The 24,740-nt window shown below is 58.9% G+C and overlaps 1 protein-coding gene across 2 annotated transcripts in view; it reads right to left on the reverse strand.

The window, feature by feature from the left end:
* The window catches only part of ST3GAL1 (ST3 beta-galactoside alpha-2,3-sialyltransferase 1), a 72,916-nt gene that overhangs the window by 22,468 nt on the left and 25,708 nt on the right, over positions 1–24,740 (reverse strand). For both annotated transcript variants that reach the window (XM_002710551.5, XM_051844060.2), the window contains one exon: positions 5,036–5,090. The gene's annotated coding sequence lies outside the window, so the exon portion shown is untranslated. The remainder of the gene's footprint in view (positions 1–5,035; positions 5,091–24,740) is intronic.

Below are 24,740 nucleotides of genomic sequence, written 5' to 3' on the forward strand. Positions count from 1 at the left end.
CTTCATGCTAGGCACCCTGGGGACATCAACAAGTTTGCAGGCGAAAATGGAATTAAAAGCAGCTCCTTTTGGTGCACACAGTTTTGAAATCCATGCACAGATTTTTCATAATTTTTCATAATGCACATATTTATGAACCTTTTGAAGATGCCTGTATCTATGCAAACATTTTTAGACCCTAAAAAATGTACCTTTTAATCCCTTTTCCGTGAACTCGGTGAAGCCCAGTAGTATTTGCATCTTAGCCTGGGCTGGGTCACAGGCAGCGTCCCTGACGGAGCCCGCCCGTCAACCCACTGAGGGCGTATCCCTTTGGACAGGGGGATTTTAGCTGCTCCCCGTCTGTCCAGCAGGGGAGGCCGGTCTGGCAGGACAGAGGTGAATGGCTGGCTGGCTCACTGCTAGGGATGGCAGACGCCCTGGTGGCCAGGGGTGGGAGTTTGCCATGGTCCCTCCCAGGCGCTACTCAGCAAATCCCCTGACGCCCATCCAAGGGCCTCCCACGTGGGGAGCCCTGGATTTCACAAACCTCCCGTTCTGCCCGATTTGTTTTAAAGCACACAGGCGTTATCTGTCTCCTCCCAGAAGGCAGGGGCAAGCGGTGGGCTTGAGGAAGCCAGCTCCTTTCCTCTGAGCGTGGACAGAAACCGAGGCTGGGTGGGGTACCAACACACAGCCCAAGGAAGAAGCCCCGGATCTGAATTCCGGCTTGGGGGCTGCCAGAGGCCACACAAGTCCTTGCTTCTCAGCATCGTAGGGGTGGTGGAGGCAGCAGAGGAGTGACAGGTGCCAGGGACACTGTATGTCATGTCAGCCTCCCCCCCATCCCGACAGCATCGGGATCCAGAACTTTCCGAAGGCGCAGCGTGTGTTACCTTCCTACCGCTATTTCGATGGGGGCCACCCCAGTGCCAGTCTTTCTGCTTCATTCTTTGGCCCCCTTCCCCCTTCTTCTCTTGCCTCTCCCAGTGAAGCCAACGCTGTTCTTCATCAGGGCAGGCAAATTTCGCAAGTGTGCCTGTGTGTTGTGCGCTGGGGCTTATGCCAGACATTACTCTCAGCAAAGAACAGGAATGATAATTAACCAAAAAAAAGTGGGGGGATGAATGATTAGGATGAATTTGCCTTCTCTGATGAACACGGTGACAAGCCCATGGCTTTCAGATCCAGGGTCTGTTTTCGAGGTCCCGCACTGTGCCTGGGCGCCCCTGTTCTCCCTGGTTCTGGGGGGAGCCATGCAGGCAGACAGAGCAAGAGCCCTGGGGACTCAGAACCCGCCCCCAGAACTTCACTTGCTTCTGTTTGCCTGCCCGGACTCTCCAAGTATCGACTGAGCCACAATCCCTCAAGCTCTCGAGTTCGCTCTGAGCTCGGACTCCACGCACAGAAGACCGGCGCCCTTTCCCGCCGTGCCACCGTCCCTGGTTTCTCCTGCCAGGATCCAGGGAATACCACAGGCGAACGTGCTCCTTAGGAAGAGTGGGTAAAGAGGAATCCCCGCACTCCTCCGGGCTGTTTGCTGTGCACGCCCTCACCTGCCCACAAGGCTCCAGTGGCTTCCCCCTGCACCCGGAATCAAATCCAAGGCTCTCACCATGGCGCACGAGATCCTGCCAACACCCTGCCTGCTCTCCGCTCGCTCTCTCAAGCCCTGTTGGCTTCCAGGATATCCCTATGGGGTGCCTAGCCCAGGACCCAAACACCAGCTGTCTGCCCTTCTCAGAGTCACTCCTTTACCCTGTTTGGGAAGCGGGGTCCAACGCCAGCTCCTTGCAGGGGCAGTCCTGGAACCGTCACATGTACTCTCGTCGCCAGCATTTCCCAGCTCACCACTCTCACCACGCTGAGGACTGCTGGCATCCAAGCACTGAAGGGATGTGCCAGGCAACACAGCTGCCTTTGTACCTCGTCGTGTTCCTCGAACACCGCTCGCTCACGGTATCTAACAATCGCTTGAAAGCGAGGTCTTAGCCCCACTTGAAATATGGGGAAACTGAGGCTGCAAGAAGCCCAGCAATTGGGATTTATCTCCTCTCACACTCAGTGTCTGGATTCAGATCCAGAGTCTTTCGGTGCCAAACGATTGTTTACAAACCCACTCCGTGCGTCTCCTGCATTCCTACTTGTCTGGCCATGAGGACCAAGAAGGCAGGGCTCTGACCACAGTGCCCCTGGGTGCCATGGGACACCAGGGAACGTCTCAGCTGGGGACAAAGCACTGGCTTGCCTGCAGGTTGAGGTCCCTGCCTTCAATTCAGTGTTGTTGTCCTGCATGGCAACCAAATTCCAAGTGCCGGTATCTGTCCGGGCCAGACGCAAACATATAGCCCGGGCCGCTTGCTCAGCGGTGAATGACAAAGTCCCTCACCTCGGAGCCAGGGGCCTCAAGTCTTCTGCCAGCTTCCATGGAGCGCTCCTAGGCTGATGTGTGAGCCCGTACGTGGGACAGAATCAGATTCCAGACGGCACACCTGACGCTGCCTCAATCTCCACATGGGATTCCGCTATCAATATTCTGTCTCCTCCTAACCGGTGAATTTCAGGTCTCAAGTGCAACTTGTAGCCTGGTCTCCCTCTCCTTTCCTTCTCTCCAGGACACACAGGACCTGTTAGACCGAACTTGGGGCAGATGGTGGGGGAAAGAGAGCTGAATGTCTGACAAATCTACATGACCGTGACCAGAAGAGGGAGCTGAGAGGAGAGCTCTCTGGAGCCTGACCAAATGGAGACAGTGGTCGGACTGAGCCCGGCTGCCCGAGGACACGGTGTGTGCCTGATTCAGAGCTGCACCCCCGGTGATGTGTCTCTGGCCCCAGCCACTCGTGGGGGCGGGCTTGGCGGACAGATGGACAGGTGGACAGCCCAATGACGGCTTGCTGGTCGACAGCTAAGCCAGCCGCTGCTCCTTGGCGGGGAGGGAGGAGGGCTCCGGGCCCTGCTGCACAGATGCTTTGTGGATATTCCTCATGACAAGCTCCCCGGGCTCGCAGGCCAGTGGCCAGGCACAATTGCTTTCTGATGATTATTTTTCCAGCTGAATGAGATTCAGTTAATGGAACATTTAATAGGTCCTTCTGGGCCCCGCAGAAAGCAAGCCGTTCTGTTGCTCCCAGAAATGAATTTCTGCGTTGGCAGCCCCAGGCCCCGGGTCAGGGAGAGTGAGGACAGCCCACGGCTCTAGACTGGCAGCCCCAGGCAGGACCATCACAGCACTGCCCCGTTTGGAGGGCCTCTCTGTACCAAGAGCCAGAGACCGCGACATCAAGGGAACCTGCCAGAGGGCTCTGTCCCCACGCCTGGCTGCACCCCGCCTTGGAGCCCGAGCTGGTTGCGTTTCAGGATCAGAGAAGCGTGTCTGTAATGACACCACCTTTCTGACTCAGATTCTGGAGCTCAGAGAGGGGGCAAAACGAGCTCAGGGATGCACAGCAGCCTGTGGTGGTGGCAAGACTGGAGCCGGCCGCTCCTGACTCCCCAAGCACATCCATGCCAGCGTGCTGGGCCCCGAGAGCTGCACCCCTAGGCGCCCCTGCAGGTGCAGGGGGAGCTGGTTCCACAGGCGGGAGCCTGAGCACGCCGGCCGTGCCAGAACACACGTCTGCCTGCCTCCTCAGCCCCTGGGCCCCAGCTCCCTCCCAGAGGCCAGCACTCCAGTGTCCAACTTGCTTTCTTGCTGTCTGTGGTTTCTGGAATCCCAGCCCCTGCTCTGCATGGAATAGTGGATGACATGGTGCTGAAAATTCACAGTCCTGGCTCAGAAATGCGCTTTGAGAATAAACACAAAGCAAGCCTGTAAAACGATGTTAAACCTCACCAGAGGGGAACCGTGCCAAGAGGGTTAAGATCTAGGACGAGTGGCTTCCTGTCCGAGATACACGGCTTGACTTGTCTTGCTACATGACCCCGAGCCCCTGCCACAACACCACAGCCACGTGGAGATGACAGAGGGAGAGGAGCTAGGAGAAGTTGTTGTGTGGGCAGAAGGGCAGGGAGGCAAACACAGAGTCAAACTGAGAGAAGGAAGGTTCACCAAGCACACTCCCTGCCTCAGGGCCTTTGCACACACCAGGAATGTTCTTGCCCAGAACCCGTATGGCTGTGCCCCTCATTGTGGTCAAGGTTCTGGCCAAATGCTCTCCAGGGGAGGCCTTCCCTGTTGCCCCCACATGGCCTGAGTCAAGATCCCTTGCATGGTTGTGTTCCCCTTTGCAGGCTGAATGATAAACCGACACTCTGGTGTGCACGAAGTCACTTGTTTGTCTCCTTTGACCAAGACAGCAGTGGTCCATCTGTCCCCTCACGGCCCCGTCTGCCGGCTGGGAACGGTGATGACCCAGACTACGAGTGGAATGAGCCGCGATGCAGCAGAGAGAGCAAACATTCATTCTGGTTTGTGCATCGTGGGAAGTAGGGGTCCCGGGCAGTCCTGGGCCGCCGAATCGTCAGAGAGAAAAAGGGCCAATCACAATGGCACTGTCACACCGCCCTGTCCCTGAGCCGCAAGGAACAGTGCTGGCTGACGGGTCAGGCGAGCGCCCTCTGGTGTTTGGCTCTCGGTTTGCAGGTTCTCTCCTAGCTGGGCAGTTGCATGGCCCTAGCTGAGATCAATGGTCCTCAGGAAGGGGAAGCCAGAACTCTGCCAACGGAGTGGCTGCGGCTTTTACAGACACAGCAAACCAAAAATACTACAAAACCACACTGCTCAACTGTCCCGAGCTGTGGCAGGCGAGGGTGAGCCTGCCTGTCAGGCTCTGCTGGGGCAGGATGTCAGGCAGGCAGCATGTGTAGAGGTGCCTGGCTCCCATGGGGGCACCAGCCCTGTCCTAGAGAGTCTGAACCTCGGAGGGCTTCCCTAGGTGGGTGGGGGCAGGCCCGGCCACCCGGCCACCCGGTGGGCTCACTCCAGAACCCAGGGTGCAGTGGTCTGGGGTTTGTCCTGGGGGAAGGGGTTGTTTTGGCCAAATCCCACCCTCCTTGTCAGTTCTCACCCCCAGGGGCTCTTCCCAGCCCCAGAACAAAGACATCTGTCACTTACCAGCTGTGTGACCTCAGGGGAGATCCTTAACCTCTCTGAGCCTCAGTTTCTTCACCTGAAAAACAGAAAGAACACTCAAGGTTTACCACTGGGAGAGGCCAGGAAGATCGGAGCAGAGCAGGGTCCATGTTCGCGGCTAACGTGGAGCGAATGGGCAAGAATGGCGCGGGTACTGGCGGGAAGCGCTCTGGACAGGGGCCGCAGCTCGTGAGTGTGGGGAGCCCGAGCGCCCCACTTATGCATCCAGTGCTCCAGACTGCGTGGCCTCCGAGCCCCCCCCCCTCTTCCTGCCCCAGCAGTGCCAAGTGTGCAGAGCCCGTCTGAGAGAGCTCCAATCAACCAGAGAACTCAGAGCCGGGAGAGGAAGGAGTAGGGCTGCGGTGGGGGCGGTGCCCACCCTGGCAGGAGGGCGTCCTCTTCCTCTGGGACCTGCAGTGCCCTGGGGGAAGGGGAACAAGGCCCAGGGAGCTCTGAGGTCCCGGGATGGTGAGGACTGAGTGGGGCTGGAGCCCAGGCCCTTCTCTCTGCAGACAGGGGTGTGTGTGCAGCTGACGCCTGCAGCGGGGCTGCTGGCCGGTCACGGAGCACGTTGTCAGGGCAAGGGTGTTCCGAGTCTGGAATACTCTCTAAGGATGGCAGGAGACAGCTGGGCATGCCCTGGAGGGAGAGGAGGAGCTGACGGTGAGCCTCGGGAAAGCGCAGAGGTTGTGGTTTCGCTGTCAGGAGCTGTGGCGGGGGTGGGCGTGGCGCTTACGAAACAGCAGCAACACACAGCAGCAGGCCCCGCTCACGGCCAAAGCCAGCCCTGCCGAGGAAGACGCGGAAATCAAGGCTTCTGGGTGTTGCCCTGGAGTCCCAAGAAGTCCCTCAGAGCCTGGATGGTTCCGTGTCACTCAAGTTCAAGAAGACAGAAAGGTTCACGAGACCCAGAAACTTCCCCAGACCCAAGGCGGCGGGAGCGAGTTCTGATGCCCACCCAATCCCGGGGAGTCAGGGTCTCAGCACGTCAGCCCAGGGAGCTGTTCAGTCCTTAGCAGGAGCCTGCCTCGGGACAGCGTCGTGACAACGCTGAGGACGGGGCCCGGCTGGGAGGGCAGCACTGAGTCAGAGCCAGGCTGCTGTTGGGGCCGGTGCACCTGCAGATGCAGCGAGAGCCTTCTGGAAGGCGACAGGGATGACTGATGTCATCACGGCGGGGATGGCCTGACAGAACCGGGGTCCTCTACGAGGAAAGACCAGAGGGCGCCCAGAGAGAAGGCAATGGGAGGACTCCCCAAGCCAGGAAGACAGTCCTCGCCAAGGACCAACTCTGCCGACACCTTGATCTTGCACGTCCAGCCTTGAGAACTGGGGGACAGCGCATGGCTGTTGTTGAAGCCGTCTGCGGGAGGCTGTTAGGGCAGACCTGAGAGATTACAGCACGGCTGTGAGAACCAAATCCATTTCACAGGTGAGGAAGCGGAGGCAGCATCTCGCTCTAGGGCAGGGCGTGGTTTGCTCACTGCTCGGAGGAACACAAGTACATTTCCTCCTTTGCAGGAGACAGACTGGGGAGGTTTGCTTGGAGCCCATCATTAAAAGCCAGGGCCCCTTGGGGTCCATGCTGTGGCATAAGTGGGTTAAGCCATTTCCTGCAATGTAGGAATCCCATATGAGCACGGGTTCAAATCCTAGCTATTCCACTTCTGATGCAGCTCGCTGCTCATGCACTTGGGAAAGCAGTGGAAGATGGTCCCTGCCGCCCACCTGGGGGCCAGGATGGAGTTCTGGGCTCCTGGCTTCTGCCTCACCCAGCCTTGGCCACTGCAGACATTTGCAGAGTGAACCAGCAGGTAGAATATCTCTCTCTCTCTCTCTCTCTCTATCTCTATCTCTATCTCTATCTCACTCTAACTCTGCCTTCAAATAAGTATTTTTTTTTTTAAGTCATGACACTCATCAATGAAGCAACCCCACGGGACCTGAGGGAGAAGTGCACGGGAGGCAACACGCGGCTCTGCCCGCCTGCCTGCTATGAGCCGCAGGATCTGTCTCTGATCCGGGAGCACGTGTCTGTCTCCAGATCTGCCAGCAGGCTGCAGCAGCTTGCGAGAAGAGCGACATCCCAGGTCTTGCACGTGGCTTTTGGGCCACCAGTCTCCTGGAGCCACCTTGAATGAAAATAAACACGAAGAGACAGTTGCTTAGTCGCAGTGGCCAAATTTCTAGTGCTCCATGGAGCTGGCGGCCAGACGGAAAATTCCCACGACTGGGAAGGTTCAAGCGGAACGCACGGCCTGGTGCAAGATGCGGGGTCCACGCTTGTCCTGCTGCGCCTGGCTCTGAGACTTGGAGGAGGTCACTCACCCTCTCTGAGCTCCATCTCCTCGCCTGCGACAAGAGCAGGACTGAGCTCCAAGCACTCGTGAGGATTTCACATGACAACACAATCCTGGCATGCGGTGAGGGGTCCTAGGTAGGACCCAGGATTTTTCGATACTAAGCAAACGCCGGTTCTCCTTCCTGTCTCAGTGGGAGGTGCTGGTGGGCAACATAGAGACGTGGAATTGGTAGGAAGGAAGCCGCCAAACTGCAGAGGCAGCTCAGAAGTCCAGGCCAAAGTGTTGGCCCTGCCCCGAGGGTAAGTGGGAGCCACAGAAGATTGTAGGCAGCAGCATGGGAAGATAGGGACCTAGCGATTCAGTTTGGGGAGTGTGTTTTACACTCAGCGAAGTGCAGGGAACTTGGTATGTGAATCAGACCCTGGCTGGCAGCAAGGAAGGGGCCCGGTGCTTCCGAGCCACTTCTCAGGGATTCATGTCTGCAACTCTGTAACTGAGCGGTAGGGGAAAACCGTGGGAAAAACTGCATGGTTCAACTTCCCCTTCTGCTCCTGGGCTTCTGCAGGGCTTCTGGGGGCTTCCCAGAGACAGAGAAAGAAACGAAGAGCACAGCCTGGGTAACTCCCTTCTCCACCCCCACCCAGAGCTCACGGACTCAGCAGATACCGGCACAGTCTCAGGCCTGGAGGGTGTGGGTGCGAATCCTGACGCATCCTGAGCCATTTCTGCCACGGCTCCCACCTTGCAAAGATGAGAATCACAAGGCCCACCTCCCACCGCTGCTGACTGCTAAATGAGATACTATGCGCCAAGCTCCTAGCACAGGGGAGGGGACTAGGACAAGAAAAGCCGTGGTGTCTTTCTTGCCTGGGCTGGCCCAGGAATGAGCAGGACACCCGAGCTGCACGGAGGGGCAGGGCTTGGTCATCATGAGCTGCTGGGCTTTCCTTGGGGAGCCAGTGACTCCCTGTGACCCGGGGTCACTTCACTTGCAAAAGCAGGTGTCTGGTTGTCACCTCCTCAGCTGGGGTCAGGCCAGCTGGAAGGCGCCAGGTCCCTGCAGGGTGGGCGCCGCTGGAGCCCTGTGCAGGGGCCGCCACCTCTCAGCCACTGTGACTTGCCTCCCAGAAGCACCAGAGGCCCCTTGAGCCGGAGAATTGCCCCTGGCCACACAAGGGATGCCCTGTCTGGGAGGCGGCCACCCTGACTTTCCCACCTCCCTGGGAGCCCACAAAAATGAGGGAGGGGCATTGGCTTCGGCGGGCTCCCCGTGGGATTGGCGGGAGGCCGGCTCCAGCGGGGAGTGCATCCGTCCACTCCCGCGTCCTCACCCCCTCCCTGGAATACCTTCTCAGTGACCGCATTGATGAGCACTGGAGCCCTAGGCTGGGCTCCGCACGAGGGAACGTCTCCCTGTGCGAGCAGTGCCCGTCGGGAAGAGAAAACCGAACTTTTCCCAGAGCAAGGACTGTCCTTCGCCACCACCAGTCCCGACACTTGGCTTATGATGAGGAGCCAGAAGCTGCCAGTCATTTAGCAAAGAAGCACTGGGCCCCCCAGTATACACTGGGCCCTTTTTGGGGTGTTGTCAACATGAGTATAAACAAGATAACATCCCTCTCCTCTTCCCCCGGAAGTAAGTTCAGATAAAACTACGGAGCCAACAGCTTCCCAAATTTCAAATGTTTGCTAGCCCTAGTTGGTTAGTGGCTACGGAAGTGGACAGGGCTGAGGTCCCCTCCCTTATATCTGAGGGTTGCTATGGACTGGGCAAGGCTTGGTTCCCCAATTTCACACAGATGGTTGAGCCCCAAAGCCTCGCCTCCACGACTAATGGACTGATGCTAATGGCGGATGGTGTAGGGCGGAGCTTTGATCCAGATATACAATTTGGAGGTGGGTCCCTGGGGAATGCTGGCATGAACTGCTGGGGGGGCATAGGGGGACTTGTGACCAGGTCATGATGACTTCCCAGGGGAAGTCACACCTGGGAGAAGATGAGCACGCTCCCTTGCACCTCTGCCCCCTGGCTCGCGGCAGGATCCTCCCTCCACACACAGTCGCCACCGCCAGCCTGCATCTTGGGCTGCAAACCTCCAAACCGTAAGCTGAAATAAACGTCCCCTGGCTCAGAAGCTCCACCCAGGATTTTTAGTTGCAGTGACAAAAAGCTAACACAAGCGTCCTTCAAACAGCTCCCGGGAAAAGAAAGATGAGTTGATTTTGCTGCAAAACATTTTGCAATCCATGCATAGTTGTTTTTTTTTTTTAACCACCATAATACCTATTTTCACAAACTTTTTGAAAACCCCCTGTATGCATGGATAGCAAAATGCATTTGCACCAAAACAAACTTAGCGTGTAACTCGGCTTCCCGTGAACTTGCTAACTTGTTGAAGTGTTCAATAAAACAAGAACCGCAGGACTGACCTCGGGGGGTTCTTGCCAGGATCCTGGAAGATGACACAGAGGAGCATGTGTGTGTGTGTGGGGGCGCTCAGGCAGGGGGCATGACGGCAGGACACTGCGTGTCAGAGAGCTCGCGGTTCCCAGCCACGTGGGGGGCCACGTGGGGGGCCAGGGGGCGGTGCGAGGGGTGACTTCACAGCGGCCTGAGACCCACGAGTTACGGAAGGGGAGGGACTCTTCCATTCCTTCTCGAGCCCCTCCTCTGGCTTCATGCTGCCCTCGGGATGCACGTGTCCTGTTTGTCCTGTTTGGACTTCCCAGCTCGAGAGAGTCTTATACAGAGGGTTTTTTTTTCTTCTTCTTCTTCAAATTCCAAAGACAAAGCTTCATGAATAAACCAATTACTGGCCTCTGGAACAGGCCAGCGCTATCGCCCAAGGTGCTTCTCTGGGATGAAGGTGAAGGTGCAATTTGAAGCCAGTGTGACAGCACTTGAGCCTCAGTCTCCCCATCCATAAAGTGGGAACACTGTCCTGGCGCGAGCACGTGGAGGGCACCACGCAGGCTCTGAGCGCTCTGAGCACAGTGTCTGGTCTCTCTCTGTCCCTGACAGTGTCACGTGACTGGACTCAGCCATCCCCCTGGGCCCCGGGGGTGGGGGTGGCCACCAGTGCTGAGAGCAAGAAGGCCCCCCTCGGGGGAGGGGGGTGAAACCCATGATTGAGCAAGGACAGATAATGGAGAAGGAAGTAGGAAGAGCTTTTTCTCTTCTCCCCAGTCTTCACAAGGTATGATTCACGCAAGCAACCAATGACCTTTTCAAATGGGATTTTAAGTGCTAACCAGAAATGCCTATCGCTGCGACACACAGAGGTCGGAGACGAGAAAACCTCGTCCTTTTCCCGCTTTGACGCTGCAGCGATATTAGCCGGCACCTGAATTAAATCCTTCTGAAATGCGGGCACGCTCTGGCAGTAAATACTCATCGCGCAGGGCTTAGAAGACCCACAGGCACATTTTGAAAATTCTTCTCAAGCTCCAGCTTGCTAAGGATGGAGAAGCAAGGTTATCTGGGGTTGGGGGCTTTCACTACGGTGTTCATGGGAGGCAGATCCGCTAGCAGCGAAGGTGAACGGAACACCTAACACCGGAAGGGCCCTTGTGTTTATTAAACATTTACTCTGCGCCCCGCGCTCTGCCTCCACCAGCTCTCATTTGCTAACGACTCACGTGTGCACTGTTGCAAGTACTTCATGGGGATTATGACATTCGATCTGCCAAACAAGCTCTGATTAGGCAAGCACGGAGGGGCCGAGTCACCTGTCCCAGGTCACACACAGCCGGGAGATGGCACAGTCGGTACCGGAACCCAGGTGGCCAGGCCCTGGAGCTGACCTCAGCGCTGACACACGATCCTCAGCTATCTCACTCACTTCCCCTTCGCTAGAGACTTGAGGTCACACGGTCCCCAGGGAAGGCAAAGGACTTGCCTAGGTCACAGGGCCCGCTGGGTCCACCCAGCGTCTGCCGACCCCCTGCCTGGCTCTCCACGGCTCAGGACGGGCAGGGGAAAGAGGAAAGCAGTCATCCAGTGTTACCCAGTCCAGAGACACCCCCCCCCCCCGCCACCTGCCCGACCTCCACGGCCCTTCGTAAAGCTAGCCTGGGTTTCTGGTTTATGCTGCTAGTGTATGACAGGTGAGTTGTGTCTTAAACCCAACACTGAAATAAGGACTCCTGAAGACGGGATCATGGGATACTGGCTGGTTCTGAGTCCCGGCTGCTCTGATTCCCATCCGGCTCCCTGCTAACACACTGGCCAGGCAGCTGGGCCCTGCCACCAGCGTGGGAGACCTGGATGGAGACCCAGGCTCCTGGCTTCAGCCTGGCCCAGCTCTGGCTGTCAGGCCCTTTGGGAAACGAACCAGGACATGGAAAATCTCCCTCTGTCCCCTCTCACTGTCACTCTGCCTTTTAAATAAAAACAAATCTTTAAAGGAGAGAGAGGTTTATATAGAAAAGTCTGCTAAGCCCTATGCTAAGAGATTAAACTCCCTGAACAACAGCACCAAGTACATGGCAAACAGCCTGTGCGTGGTACAGGTTGGGTGCCTGGCTAATACTCATCAGATGTAAAGAACTGTTGCAAACTAACCGTCACAGACACACAGCCTAACATTAGTGGGGTAAGGAGATGAGGGGGCCTGCACGTGGCCAGCGGGGGCTGCAAACAGCAGCGACCTGGAATACATCGTCTCCCACGTCTGAGGACGGAGAATAAACACGCCTGCCCAGCCCTCCTGTAGCTTTCTGAGACCCTGTCCCGCCCGCCCACAGCCATCAGGGCACAGGTGCATTTTGTGCAAGGGCAGACCAAAGCCACCATGCTACCACCAGCGTGCCTTCCCCGCGTGGGAGACAAGAGAAGGGGCAGCAGTCGGGAGCGGAGGACGGCCTGGGTTGGGTTGCCTGGCAGCCTCCACTCCCTTCCAGAGCCGCCCAGTCTCCCCCTCTGGGAGCTCATCTCCTGCCCAGGCCGGCCCCGCCCACGAGGGTGGGAGTCCGGACATCACACAGCTCTGCCTGCGAGCTCCCGCGAGACCTGGCCCTCCATGCCATCTCAAGGTGCACCCCCAGGTTCCACAGAGGAGGGAGGCAAACACCACTCTTTTCCAGGGGCCCCATGGCTGGTCCCAGCCTCCCCCTGCTGAGTCCCCCTCTCTCTTGCAACCAAATGCCGATCGATCGTGCCTCCCGGCCCAGGGGGCCTCCTGTGGCCCCTGGCTATCCATTGGGGTGACCGCCTCCCCAGCTGGCTTTTCCCTTTCCTGGAGTTCTCCACTCTCTGGTCCTTGCTCAGTAGAAAAGCCAGCTGCGCAGGGTGAGCTCCTTGCCATCAACCTAGGACAGGGCTCCTTCCATGAACGCCAGGCAGCTGGCCCTCTCGGGCCTTACCCTGCCCCTGCCAGCACCAGGGTCACCTCTATCTCTGCTTTGCCCTCACAGGTTCTCCTTTGCTCTCTCTGTTCCAGTCACACTGGCTCCGGCTTCCTCCTTGAACTCCCCGAGCTCCTTCCTGCCCCAGGGCCTTTGCACTTGCTGCATGCGCCGGTTTCTTCCTATCGTTCCTGCCCCTGCTTGGATGGCATCCTTCAGGGAGGGGGAGCACAAAGCCCAGAGTCACCTCCACTACTCCAGCCCTTTTCTGGGCAATGTGGATCCATCCACTCCGCTACTGGACTCTCACCACCACTCTGGGATGGGGGCAGAGCCGTGATTACTACAGAGGCCAGCCCAGTGTCTCAGCTGGGACTCTGTGGGCTGGACCTGCCCATACTGCTCATAACTCCAAGCCCAGCTTTCTTTCCTAAGCCATGTGGCTGACCACAGAGGAGACCCCACAGGCTGAGCTGCCATGGGCAGACTGTTCAAGATGGCCCAGCCAAGGACACGGGCTAGGCCCTCAATCAGATTCCAGGCACCAGGCTGGGGGCCTTTAGAAGGAGGCCAGGATCTCTCTCTGCTCCCCTGGGGGCGTGCGTGTTAGTCCTGTGCGTGCGCACACACACACACACACACACCCCACTTTCCACAGGCAGCTTCCTGCTGGCTGGCGAGAGCGCCGTCTCCCACTGGGAAGCAGCCGGCCAGATTCTGCTCCGTGCCAGGCTCCTGGTTGGCCTTTCACAGGCCCCTTGTGGCTACACGGTGGCTGTTCAGGCCATCCCATCCCACAGTGCATGAGGGCTGCTGCAAGTTGGGTGATGGTGAGCAGGTTCTGGCCATCTCCGGGCTTCGGCTCTCACGGGGAGAGTTAGCCAGAGGCAGGGAGAAGCGCTCAGGGTAGTACAGGACCCGCCCAGACCAGGAACCCATGCTCTGTGCTGGGCTGATCGATCGTCAGTCACCAGCGTCCCAAGGACTTCTCGCAAGTCCCTAAACCAAGCTGTCCATCAGGTCCTAGGCCTGGAAACTGCCGCCATGCTCTAGAGCAACTGACAACATTCGGAATTACTTGCAGCTTTCAGACATCAGAAGCATTCCCGGGGCTCCCATTCATCAGCTTGACAATGTCCCAGGACCGGGCAGCAGCCGTCTCCTGCACTCATTCACAGTTCACCGCAGGCCCCACCACTCCCTATTGTCTTACCCACACTCTTAATCCAGTGGTGCCAGCCACCTGGCCCCTGGACTGGGTGTCCTCAGCTCTCTGCTCCTTCTGGCCTCGACTCTCCTGATATCATTCACAAGATGTTGCCCAGCCATGCTGGTGGCCTCTGAAGGGTCCCGGCCAGCCTGGCCGGCATGCCCCGGGGACGTGCCGCAAGCCCCTGCAATTACCTGCTGTGTGTAATGCAGGCCCTGCTTAGAGAGCTCAGAAAGGCGCACACAGGGAGAACCTTCTCCTTAGTAATTTCCTGCTTATAGAATTTTCGGGTTGCCAGGGACTCTGACAAAGGCATTGAGAGTAACCTGTCATTTCACGCTCAACCTCCCCCCACCAGGGTGACGTGTGCACTTCCAGGTCCCACTGTTTGCCCAGCGCTGCAGGAAGCCGGGCACACAAAGATGCAGCCATGTAGGAGGCCTCCCGGGCTCTGAGGTGGCCGGGTAAACAACACCCGGGAAGCAAGGCAAAGATTCCAAGGCGCACACGCGGCCACTGGCTCGGCACAAACTTGCTTGCATCGCAGGGTCAAAAAAATTCTCGGGCTGGTGCCGCGGCTTAATAGACTAATCCTCCGCCTGTGGCGCCGGAACCCTGGGTTCTAGTCCTGGTCGGGGCACCAGATTCTGTCCCGGTTGCCCCTCTTCCAGTCTAGCTCTCTGCTGTGGCCCAGGAGCACAGTGGAGGATGGCCCAAGTGCTTGGGCCCTGCACCCGCATGGGAGACCGGGAGAGGCACCTGGCTCCTGGCTTCTAATCAGCGTGGTGAGCTGGCCGCAGCCGCCAGCTGCAGCGGTCAATGGGGAGTGAACCAACAGAAAAGGAAGACCTTTCTCTCTGTCTCTCTCTCTCACTGTCCACTCTGCCTGTAAAAAAAAAAAAAATTCTCCTGGGGGCGCAGCGTTTCCCTCCTGGGTAATAGAGAAAGAGCTGAGGCTCAGAGAGGGTAAGGCCTAGAGTTTGGCTGCACAGCCGGCAGGTGCAGAAGTTCAGTTCCCAGACCCAGGCCTGCCATTCAGAAGGCCAGCAGGAGGAGCAGAGTGGGGGGGTCCTGGACCCAGCCTCCGGGAGGGGTGAGGGTCCGTCTTTGCAGATTCTGAAGGGCAGGTGGGAGACACAGTAAGGCTGGAGCGAGGTGGAGGGAAGCCAGAGGGGCCAGGCGGAGGGCAGGCAGGGAGGGAGGCCCGGGCCCAGTTAGGAACCAGAGAAATGCAAATGAAAACAGGAGGAGACAACCTTGACGTGATGAACCCAGCGAGAACCGGAAGCCCCGTGATACTAGGTGCTGGCGGGCGTGTGCGGACACAGGACCCCTTGCCCTGCTCACGGGCCGTCTGGAGCATTTTCTGGTAGGACTGGGGCAAATGACTTGTAGACAGCCCTCTGCCCCAGCAGTTCCACCCCTGGCTAAGTATCAGAGCCAGCCGAAGGAGCATGCACGTTCTAGAATGTTGTTCCGCATGTTACAGGTAGAACCATTCCAGCCCACAGCACGGAGAAACGTTTCCGTTCTGGTGTCTAGCTGGCAGGGTCAGGGGACACGCAGGAGACCATCGGGGTCGCCTTGAGAACAGAATCACGCCAGGTGCACGGTGACAGGTAGCCAGAGACGGCTGTGCAGCAGCCACACGTCCCCATCCACTCCCCAGCATTCAATGCGTGCCCACGAGGCCCTTGCTGGGGCCAGGTTCTGTCCCAGGTGGCGTAGGGCTCCCGCGGGAAACCACACACACAAACGGATGAAGCTTACGTTCTGGGGAAACTCTGAGGATAAGCAAAGAGGCGGATGCGAAACGGGCCGGAGGTCCAGGCTGGGGAGCGCTGCCCCGGGTCTGAGGGTCCCAGGAAGCCAGCTCAGCAGCCCCCTCCAAGAAGAGCCCACTGGGGCCCTTCTTTCCCACAGAGTTCTGTCCAGGCGGGCTGTGGTTTGGCCTCTCCCTGGGAATGCCATGCGATTCCCAGTCGTGGGTGAGGGTCCAAGGCTCAGAGACACCAAGCGCCTTGCCCTGGGCCACACAGCGGGGTGGGAGGAAGTGGAAAGGGGGATGTCAGCATTCGGCCGTGACTCCCAGAGGGATTCACCCCCTTGACAGCTGGCCCACGCGGGCACTGGAAAGCCCGGGCTCGGTTCCCGGGGTGGACAGGCGCTGGGAAAGTCAGGATGGGGGGAGGAACCCAGCTGGAGCCCGAGAGAGGCCGAGGCGGCACAGCGCTTTCTAGCTCGGCTTCCCGGCTGAACAGGGCTGCTGCTGGCCAAGTGTGCTCACTCCGCAACTAATTCCAAACACATGGAGTTTGGCCCAGCCGCCTCCTGCCTGCCTGGGGCCCAAGACCGCGGCAAGAGTCCTCCCGCTCCTGACCTGCCCAGAGCGGAGCAGCATGTCTTCCTGAAGGGGTGTGTGTGTGTGTAGGGGGGTGTTTCTCAGTCCCCCAAACACTGCAGAGTGCACGGGAGACTCCAAGGCCCGGGTCCATAGCAAACAGGCCACCCCCACCCCTATCGTCCTAGCACAAGTCACACACGACCCCCACCCCGGGGAGCAGCTCCACACCCACGGCAGTGCACAGAATCCGGCTCTGCCCATCTCTGCTGGGCACCCTGGGGCAAATCACGCCACCTCTCTGTGCCGTCCTTCCTTCTGTAACACAGGAGGTGAAGCTGCGACAAACAGCCGCCTCCCAGGGACACTGGGGTGTTCAGGGAGAGCAGGCACCCCACACCCCACCCGGAGCGGCCAGTGGGGACAGTGATGGCGAGGACAGCCGCTTCTCTGGCTTTGTGACAATGCCCGGTCCTCTCTCTAGGGAGGCCTGCAGGGGTCAGCCCCACCCCTGGGTGCCAGACTCTTGATTTCTCAGAAAACATCTGTGCGGCTGCTTGCCGGGCAGGGCGCCCAGCAGCGTCTCCTTGCGCGTGTGAGAAATGTAGGTCTCTGGACTCCGCCCTGGCCCTGCTGGGTCAGGCACACGGGAGCCGGGCCCAGAAATGTGGGCTTCAGGATGCCGTCGGGTGTGTGCACAGTGATGGACAGGACCGTGGAGCAATCCGCGATAGCCACTCCCCCTCCTGTCCCTCTGGGAAGCGGGCTGAGCGCGACTGTGAGGCTCACTCTGGCCGATGGCAGGCAGGGTCCAGGGGCTTTGTGTGCCTGTCCACCATGAGAACAGGCTCCGGGCAGCCCACGACGCCCAGCCTGGGCCAAGCACAGGAAACCAGGGCCAGCGCAGGACCCACACACCCACGCAACCAAAACGCACGCTCTCCTGCTCCGTGGGAGTGCTTGTTACTCAGCCAACACGGACGGCTACACCGTCTCTGTTCAGCTGTTCCTGCACATATGCTCAGAGAGCCTGCAGTCAACAGTAAGACACCTACCTACCTCTTACGCCGTTACTGAGGCTTGGCAGGGTTCTTCTCATGCCCACATTTCAGAGGAAGATCTCAAACGCAGAGAGGCCAAGAGTTCGTCCAGTGTCACCCAGCTAGTGAGGGCCAAACCTGGAGCCCAGCCCAGGAAGCCTCCCACATGCGCTCCCTGCCAACGGGGAGCAATTCAGCGTTTTGCAGGGAGGAGTAGGTCTCGCCACCCCTTCCGGCTCCCACACAGGCGGCCTTGGCTGGGGCAGCCTGCACCCCGGCGAGCTCTCAGCTCAAGGGCGCCCCCTTTGCAACTTGCCCTAGGCTCGTGCACACCAGAGACCCTCACCCTGTTGTTCACTCTGCCACTGCTCCTTCCCCAGCCAGAGCCTGGGGTCTGGGCTGCTGTGGATCATTCCAGGTCAAGAGGAGGAGGTACAAAGAGTTCATGAAGGCCTCCTAGGGCTCCCCAGCCACCCAGAGGCACCAAACCCTGGGCGGGGACCTCCTTACAGCGTTCGACTCATCATGTCGTTGGCTCCCCCCAGCCAAAGCCGTCCTTTGTACGCAGGCATCTGTCCTCGCGGAGCGTGGCACGCGCCGAGGGGCTGTGGGTTCCTGAGATCAATTACAGATCCAAGAAGAGAACGTCGGGACTTTCAGGCAACAGAGAAACCACTGTGAAAACCTTGCAATTACGGGGGCAGGAACACGAAAGTGAGCAGCCTCCGCTGCTGCGGCGGAAATAGCTTCGGCGTGGTTTCCTGGCCTTACAACCCCGCTCCGGGTGACGTCAGAGGGGCCGCTTGGAAGAGGGCTGGTTGGCGATGTTTTGCACTTTTAGGCAGGCAGGTGGGGCGCGCTGCTGTTTCCTGGTGCACAGAGGACAGGCGACTTCAGGGAGGCAGTGAGGAAGCCCGGACAGGAAGCCAGAGCTGCCAGGGGGCCCAAGGCCCCCTGGTGGCCCCACACTCAGACACAGCAAACTCCGCCAAGCCGGAGATGAGGAAGCCAGCTGAGAAAGCAGAGAGGCAGAGGGGAGAGGCGCCGTGCCCCAGCGCACCCAGGGGTGGGTCCTGGACCCTGTCGGGTCCCCATACCCAGAGCTCTCACCCCTGCTGACCAAGGGGGCATGCTGGTCCTGATGTCCCTTGGTGGGAGGGGTCCGAGCAGACTCACTCAGCCTCCATCTACAGAACGAGCTTGGTATTGAGGGGGAAGCCCCAAATCGGAGATCCAGTCCCCCAGTTTCTCACTCTGCTGTGCAATCCTGAGCAAATTACTTCCATCTCTGTGCAATCCCCCTCCTCTGGAGCAAAGGGGTGGAGGTGGCAGGGCCAGAGGGGCCCACTCTGGCTCCCCGCACCAAGTTCTTCCCACAGCTTGGCATCGTGGTTATGAGCAAGGGCCTTGGCATGGGATTGCTGGGTTCGAATCCCGGCTCTGCCCCGTGCCACCTCAGGCGAGTCATTTTTCTGTGACTCAGTCTGGCTCGCACAAAACAAAGGTGAAGTGACACTATCCACAGCCCGGGCTTGTAGGGACAGTTGACTGAGCTGGGAGCACAGGGCACCAGGAACAGCACGCGGTGCACACGGGGCTCTGCAGAAGTGCACGGGGACACGGGCCTCGGGCCACATGCAGCCCAGGCAGGCGCCCTGGCCAGAGGGAGGAGCTTGCTCCTGCGGGGCCTCTGCCTGTCCCAACCCCAGCAAGCTCTTTGCAGGCATCAGGGTGGGTCCTGGCTATGGCGGGCTGGGTGCTCAGAAAGCTGGGGCTGAGACTCGGAGGGAGTTAGACCCAGGCTGTCAGAGGCGGAGAGGCTGAGCCTGAATCCCCTCCAGGCCACTGCAAGGTGACCGCCCTCATCTGCATGCAGAATTCACTGATGCATCCGGTGCTTGGGGGTGGGGGGACTTAGCTTCCCAGCCAGGGACCTACAGCCGCTCCCCCAGCGTCTTGTGCTGTGAGGGAAGCAGCCTAGGTCACCAGGCTCAGCCCCTCAGATCTGCCACTCACACATTCAGTGACCCACTCACGTATCCAGGGTGCCTAGCCCCGAGCCCTGCCGGCATGACGCGCCTGCCGTATCCCAGGGGTCCTGGCTAAGAGAGTCCCCGTCCAGGAAGGGGCGTGAGTCAGCCACAGCGAGGACCCTGGGGGGTGAGTGCAAGCTCCTCCCCTCCACGGCCCAGAGCCAGTCAGGGTTGGGGGTGAGCAGACAGCCCGCGAGCCAAGTGTGGCTGCCGCCTCTGCGCAGTTCCACGGGACCACAAGCACACTCATGCTTTTAGGTATGGCCCACAGCTGCATTTGTGCTACAAAAGATGGTGTCGTTGTGGGGACGCAGTCTGCCCCCACCCCCAAACCTAAGCTGTCTATTTCTTGGCCCTTCTCAGGACCCATCCTGGGCTGGAGGGCTCCGAGGGCAGGGCTCCAGGATTCTGCCTGCCGGGAGCCCAGCACAGCTCCGGGCAGCCCAGGGCGGCTACCTGAGAACACGCCATGGAGAGCCTACGGGGGACCCACAGACACACCAGCCAGAGGCAGGAGCAGGGAACGGCGCTCCAGGCAGAGGGATCAGCATGTGCAAAGGCACCCAGGGTGCTGCAAGGAGGACGTGGGACAGGGGCTGTGTGCTGGGCAGGGCTGGGCACGTGGGACTTGGTGGCCAAACCCTGAGGTGATGATGGGACACCCAGGGGATGGCTGAGCCGCAGGTGACACACATGGGGCCGGCCTTCCCTGTGGAACGGAGCGCCTGGGGGAGGAGGGTGACAGGTGGCATGTGCATGGGTTCTGGTGAGGGAGAGGACATGAGGCCCTGGTGGGGGCATCTGAGCGGGGCCGCAGGGGCTTGGCTGGGGTGCTGCTCCTCCGCTGTGCCCTCCAGCGAGACAGGAAACGGGAGGGCTGGGCCCGTGGGGGAGACAGACTGGCAGGCGAGTAGTGCGCCCCCATCCGAGGTTGGGGCATGAGGCTAGAGGTTGGCATGGGCTACAGGGGGGGACCCGGGGGCTCCAGGGTTCAGGCATGGTTCCCCAGAGGAGCCTAGGAAGCCAGCGACATGAAGTCCCCCCTGGAGGAGCCACGTCCCCAAAAGCCATGGAGGCCTCCTATGACCTGCACAGCCCCTTCCTCTCTCATCTTCCAGGCCCCTCCCATGTCCAAGGCACCTGAGCCCCTGCTGCTCTGGCTGGCCAGGCAGCTTCCTCCCAGCTCAGGGCTCGGCTGTGAGGACGCCTGTGCTGGGCTGCTGGGCACCAGGTACCCATGTGGAGAAGGCTCGCCCTCCCCAGGTCTTTGCCCACCTTTCTTTTCTCGGTGTGGCTGCAACCAGGCACCTCTACCCCTTTGCTCCAGAGGAGGGGGGTTGCACAGAGACGGAAGTAATTTGCCCAGGATTGCACAGCAGGGTGAGAAACTGGGGGACTGGATCTCCAGGCACCTCAACTCCCAAATCCTCTCCCCTCTGCCCATGTACCCTGGCCCCTCCCACTAACAAGGGAGTGCCCCCACGAGACTGGCTGGGACAGGGGGGTTCTGTTTACCCAGCTCCCTGATCCATTCAGGCTGTCCTCCTGGTGAGTGTCACCCTGAGCCCCCTGCACAGCCAGAGGGGGAAGGGAGTGGCCTTTGGAACACACACACACACACACACACACCCCGCTGCTGAGGTTAGATCCCTCCCGGAGCTGCGCCTTTCCTGTTCTTGGAACGACGTGCAGTTTCAAAGGCGAGGGAAGGCAGGGGCCTGTGTGAGGCTCACCCTGAGAGCCTGCAGATAAAGAGCGTTTCAGGAACTGGCGCCCCGAGCTGGGCTGGTCGGGCAGCCCTGGGGCCGGAGCTGGGGCTTTGCTGCTTTGCTGTCTGAGCAGCCCCAGGGCCAGCTGGTCTCCATCAGGAAGCGGAAGGCAGACAGCTGCCCGGCCTGCAAACAGGGGGGAGCAGGCACTCCCCACGTGTCTCCAGGCCCCACGCCGCAGACTCCAGGGACACAAAGACGTGGAGACCCCATTCACCTCTGCTTTCACCTGCTTTCGCCTTCGTGGTCCACACGGCTGCGTGGGACACGCCATTCCCTCAGTTTCCCTCCTTAGTGAAGGGACAGAGACGCTTCAGACACAACTCCTAACCATTCAGAATCTTAGCAAAGGTTTCAAGTCAGTTATTTTTTAACTGTGATAACTTGTGGGTTTCTTTTTAATTGGCTCAGTCAATATATAACATCAATACACACCAATTCACGGTAACCTGGAATGTATTATATATAGCACATAGATGCACACGCACACCCCTAGGATGTGTATACAGCGAGAACATATGTGCATCTACACTGGGTGTGTAGAGATGCTGACGTAAAACCTACATAGATGTTGACGTAAAACCTAAGAGCTTGGTGAAATTAAGTCATCAAACCCCCATAATCATCCTGAAACTGGAGCCATTGCCCCATCTTATAGCCGGTGGGACTGAGGCTCAGAGCAGCTGAATAATTTGCCCAGGTGCACTCCACTGGTTGCAGGTGGACCTGGAATGTGTCCTGCCTTCTGTCTCAAGCAGCTTGCTTGCAAAGCCACATTCTTTTTTTTTTTTTTTTTTTTTTTTTTTTTTTTTTTTTTTTTGACAGGCAGAGTGGACAGTGAGAGAGAGAGAGAGACAGAGAGAAAGGTCTTCCTTTGCCGTTGGTTCATCCTCCAATGGCCGCCGTGGCCGGCGCACCACGCTGATCTGATGGCAGGAGCCAGGAACTTCTCCTGGTCTCCCATGGGGTGCAGGTCCCAAGCACTTGGGCCATCCTCCACTGCACTCCCTGGCCACAGCAGAGAGCTGGCCTGGAAGAGGGGCAACCGGGACAGAATCCGGCACCCCGACCGGGACTAGAACCCGGTGTGCCGGCGCCGCTAGGCGGAGGATTAGCCTATTGAGCCGTGGCGCCGGCCGCAGACCCACATTCTTATCTGCTGCAAAGAGCACGGGTTCTTTAAAAGTATGGTTCTTGAACCAGTGTGGATCTTAATGTTCCAGGGAGCTGCGAGGGTCCAGGGGCCATTCTGTGGCGTTCCTGAGGTCAAAGCCCTTTTCGCAACAGTAGGAAGACATCATTGCTTTTTCCCTCCCTCTCCCAACTGAGCCCGGCCTTTCCCTTAAAGCCAGACATCAAAGAGATCTGTGAAACAGTACCACTCTCCTTGCTGGTTTCCTTTTTGTTCTGGGCGGTTGCTGTTTTTCCATTACATGTTATTTGTGACCTCAAGAAGAATGCATTATTGTTACTGTTTAAATGACAGAGTAAATATTTAGCCAATGGTTACTATCAACTGTGGCAAACACATATCCATGGAACCCACCTGGGACCCAAGTTTAAGAACCACTGCTGGGCACCAACGCTAGGCTGCTCCCCAACACCGAGCATCCCACGGGGCTTCGGAAGGGGGCGCTTGTGGCCATCGCCAGGACCCTTCTTCCTCCCAGGGCACACTGTCCTGGGTGCAGGTGCAGGGGCACCCTAGGCTCAGGTGCTGGGGCACTCTGAATCCCCTGGAGACCTGGCCTGCCTTCCATTGCTCAAGCCTGCAGCCCCTGTGGCCTGGAGGGCAAAGGGCCACGGAGGCAGGCACAGATGTCACTACTCCTCTCCCCGTGGAAAGCCTAGGCTCCAACTTATCACGTGAACTTGAGGTGATGGCCAGGCCACGCTCCAGCCCACACTCAGCAGCGAGTGCTCACACCCTGGGCCCCCGCCACAGCACATGAGCCCCCAAGAACCGATCGGCTCTAGGAGGGGCTCGCTCTCCTACCAGAGGCCCCTGCATCTCCTGCGCTCGGTGCCCCCACCCCTCTTCCCAGACACTGGGCCCCTGAAATTGGATCTGCTCGCAGTCACACAATCTCACCCGCAGCGGGGCCTCCCGGCCTTTGCACCGGCCCCTCTGCCCGTCTGTGCAGGGATCGCCTTCCAGCTCTTGACCCCAGCTCGCTTCCCTGCTTCCTCCCACGGCAAAGTCACACTGGCAGCAGGTGGCACGAGCTCTCCAGACAGCTTCAGTGCCTCTGCCCGACGGTGTCGTTTACACAAAGGGAAACAAGGACAGCGCGGTGCCGTGGACAGCTGCTCAGTGCTCACGATGCTAAATAACGCAGCACCCGGGAAGGACGTCATTCAAACACGGCCCTGCCACGTGATGGAACACACTCAACCATCCAGTGTGATCGCTCAGGGGGAACCCAGGAACACTCCCTGAGCGACGCCCTCATGGGCACTAGCACAAATGCTCTTTGATGGGTTATGTCCTTATAACCCCATCACATGTTGAAAATGTCACAAGTCCAAAATGCTCTCCCTACAAAGAGCTTCCTAGGTCAGCAAAGCAGCACCTCGTGATGGCCAGGAAGACAGTGAGCTATGCTTGCGGTGGGTCTCCAGCTGGGAGAGAGAGGGAGAGGGAAAAAGAGAGAGAGGGAGAGGGGAGAGGGGGAGGGAGAGGGAGAGGGAGAGAGGGAGAGAGGGAGAGGGAGAGAGGGAGAGGGGGAGAGGGAGAGAGGGAGAGAAACTGCATGTAACCAGCCTGGGGGAAAAAATCAAAATTCAAAGTTTGTGTATCACTTTTGCCCCATCATAAAGTTGAGAAATCCTGAAACTCTAAACTGAGAAGTGGGCTTAAGGTACTGGGGTTCAGTAGCGGAAGGACACAGCCCCTGCCCCAAGGGTGTTCCAGCCGAGTGACTGCCCACCTGCAGGGTAGCCAAGCGCAGGGAGCCAGCAGTCCAAGAGAAAAGCAAAAGCTAAGCCTCCTGCCCAGCCCCACGGTCTCCTTCTCTTTCCCCGAGGCCACTCCTCCAGCACCAGACACTCTCAGTGCCTACAGTCATGGCACCGTGTCTCCCCGTCCAGCCCCGACAACGCGGTACACACGGCACGTGTGCTGGCCGTGGTTCCTCTGCCCGTATGTCAGCGGGCTCTGTGTGCTGCACTCGATGGACAGCAGGAGTTCCGGACAGCATGCAAGCGAGTGGTGAGCACACTGGGAGCCGTTGCAAGGATAAAGGGCACAGTCCCCTCACGTGGGGGTGGAAGGCTGGTGGACACCTGGAAACGCTGAAGAGGACGGAAGGAAGCCCCAGAGGAGCAGCGAGCAGAGTGGCCAGCTGGTTGCACAGTAGGTTTGTCAAGCCAGGCCTGGGCCAGCTCTGTGTGGCTGAGACGAGTGGACAGATGGCACCTTCCTGCAGGCGGCAGGGGCCGCAGGGAGCAACCTGGCTCCGGGGAGTACTCAGCACGTCCAGGAAGAACGAGCATGGCTCTCGGTCCTCAAGGAGCTGCCACTCTACCACGGGAACCACACAGGCCCCCAGGCTGTCCACGAGACCAGAGTGTGGTCAGAGGGATGAAAGCGAGCCCTACGCATGGCGGGGGTTCCCGGGCTGAGCACAGCATGGGAGTCGGGGG

Source organism: Oryctolagus cuniculus, chromosome 6, assembly GCF_964237555.1.
Source record: "Oryctolagus cuniculus chromosome 6, mOryCun1.1, whole genome shotgun sequence".
Lineage (NCBI taxonomy): Eukaryota > Metazoa > Chordata > Mammalia > Lagomorpha > Leporidae > Oryctolagus > Oryctolagus cuniculus.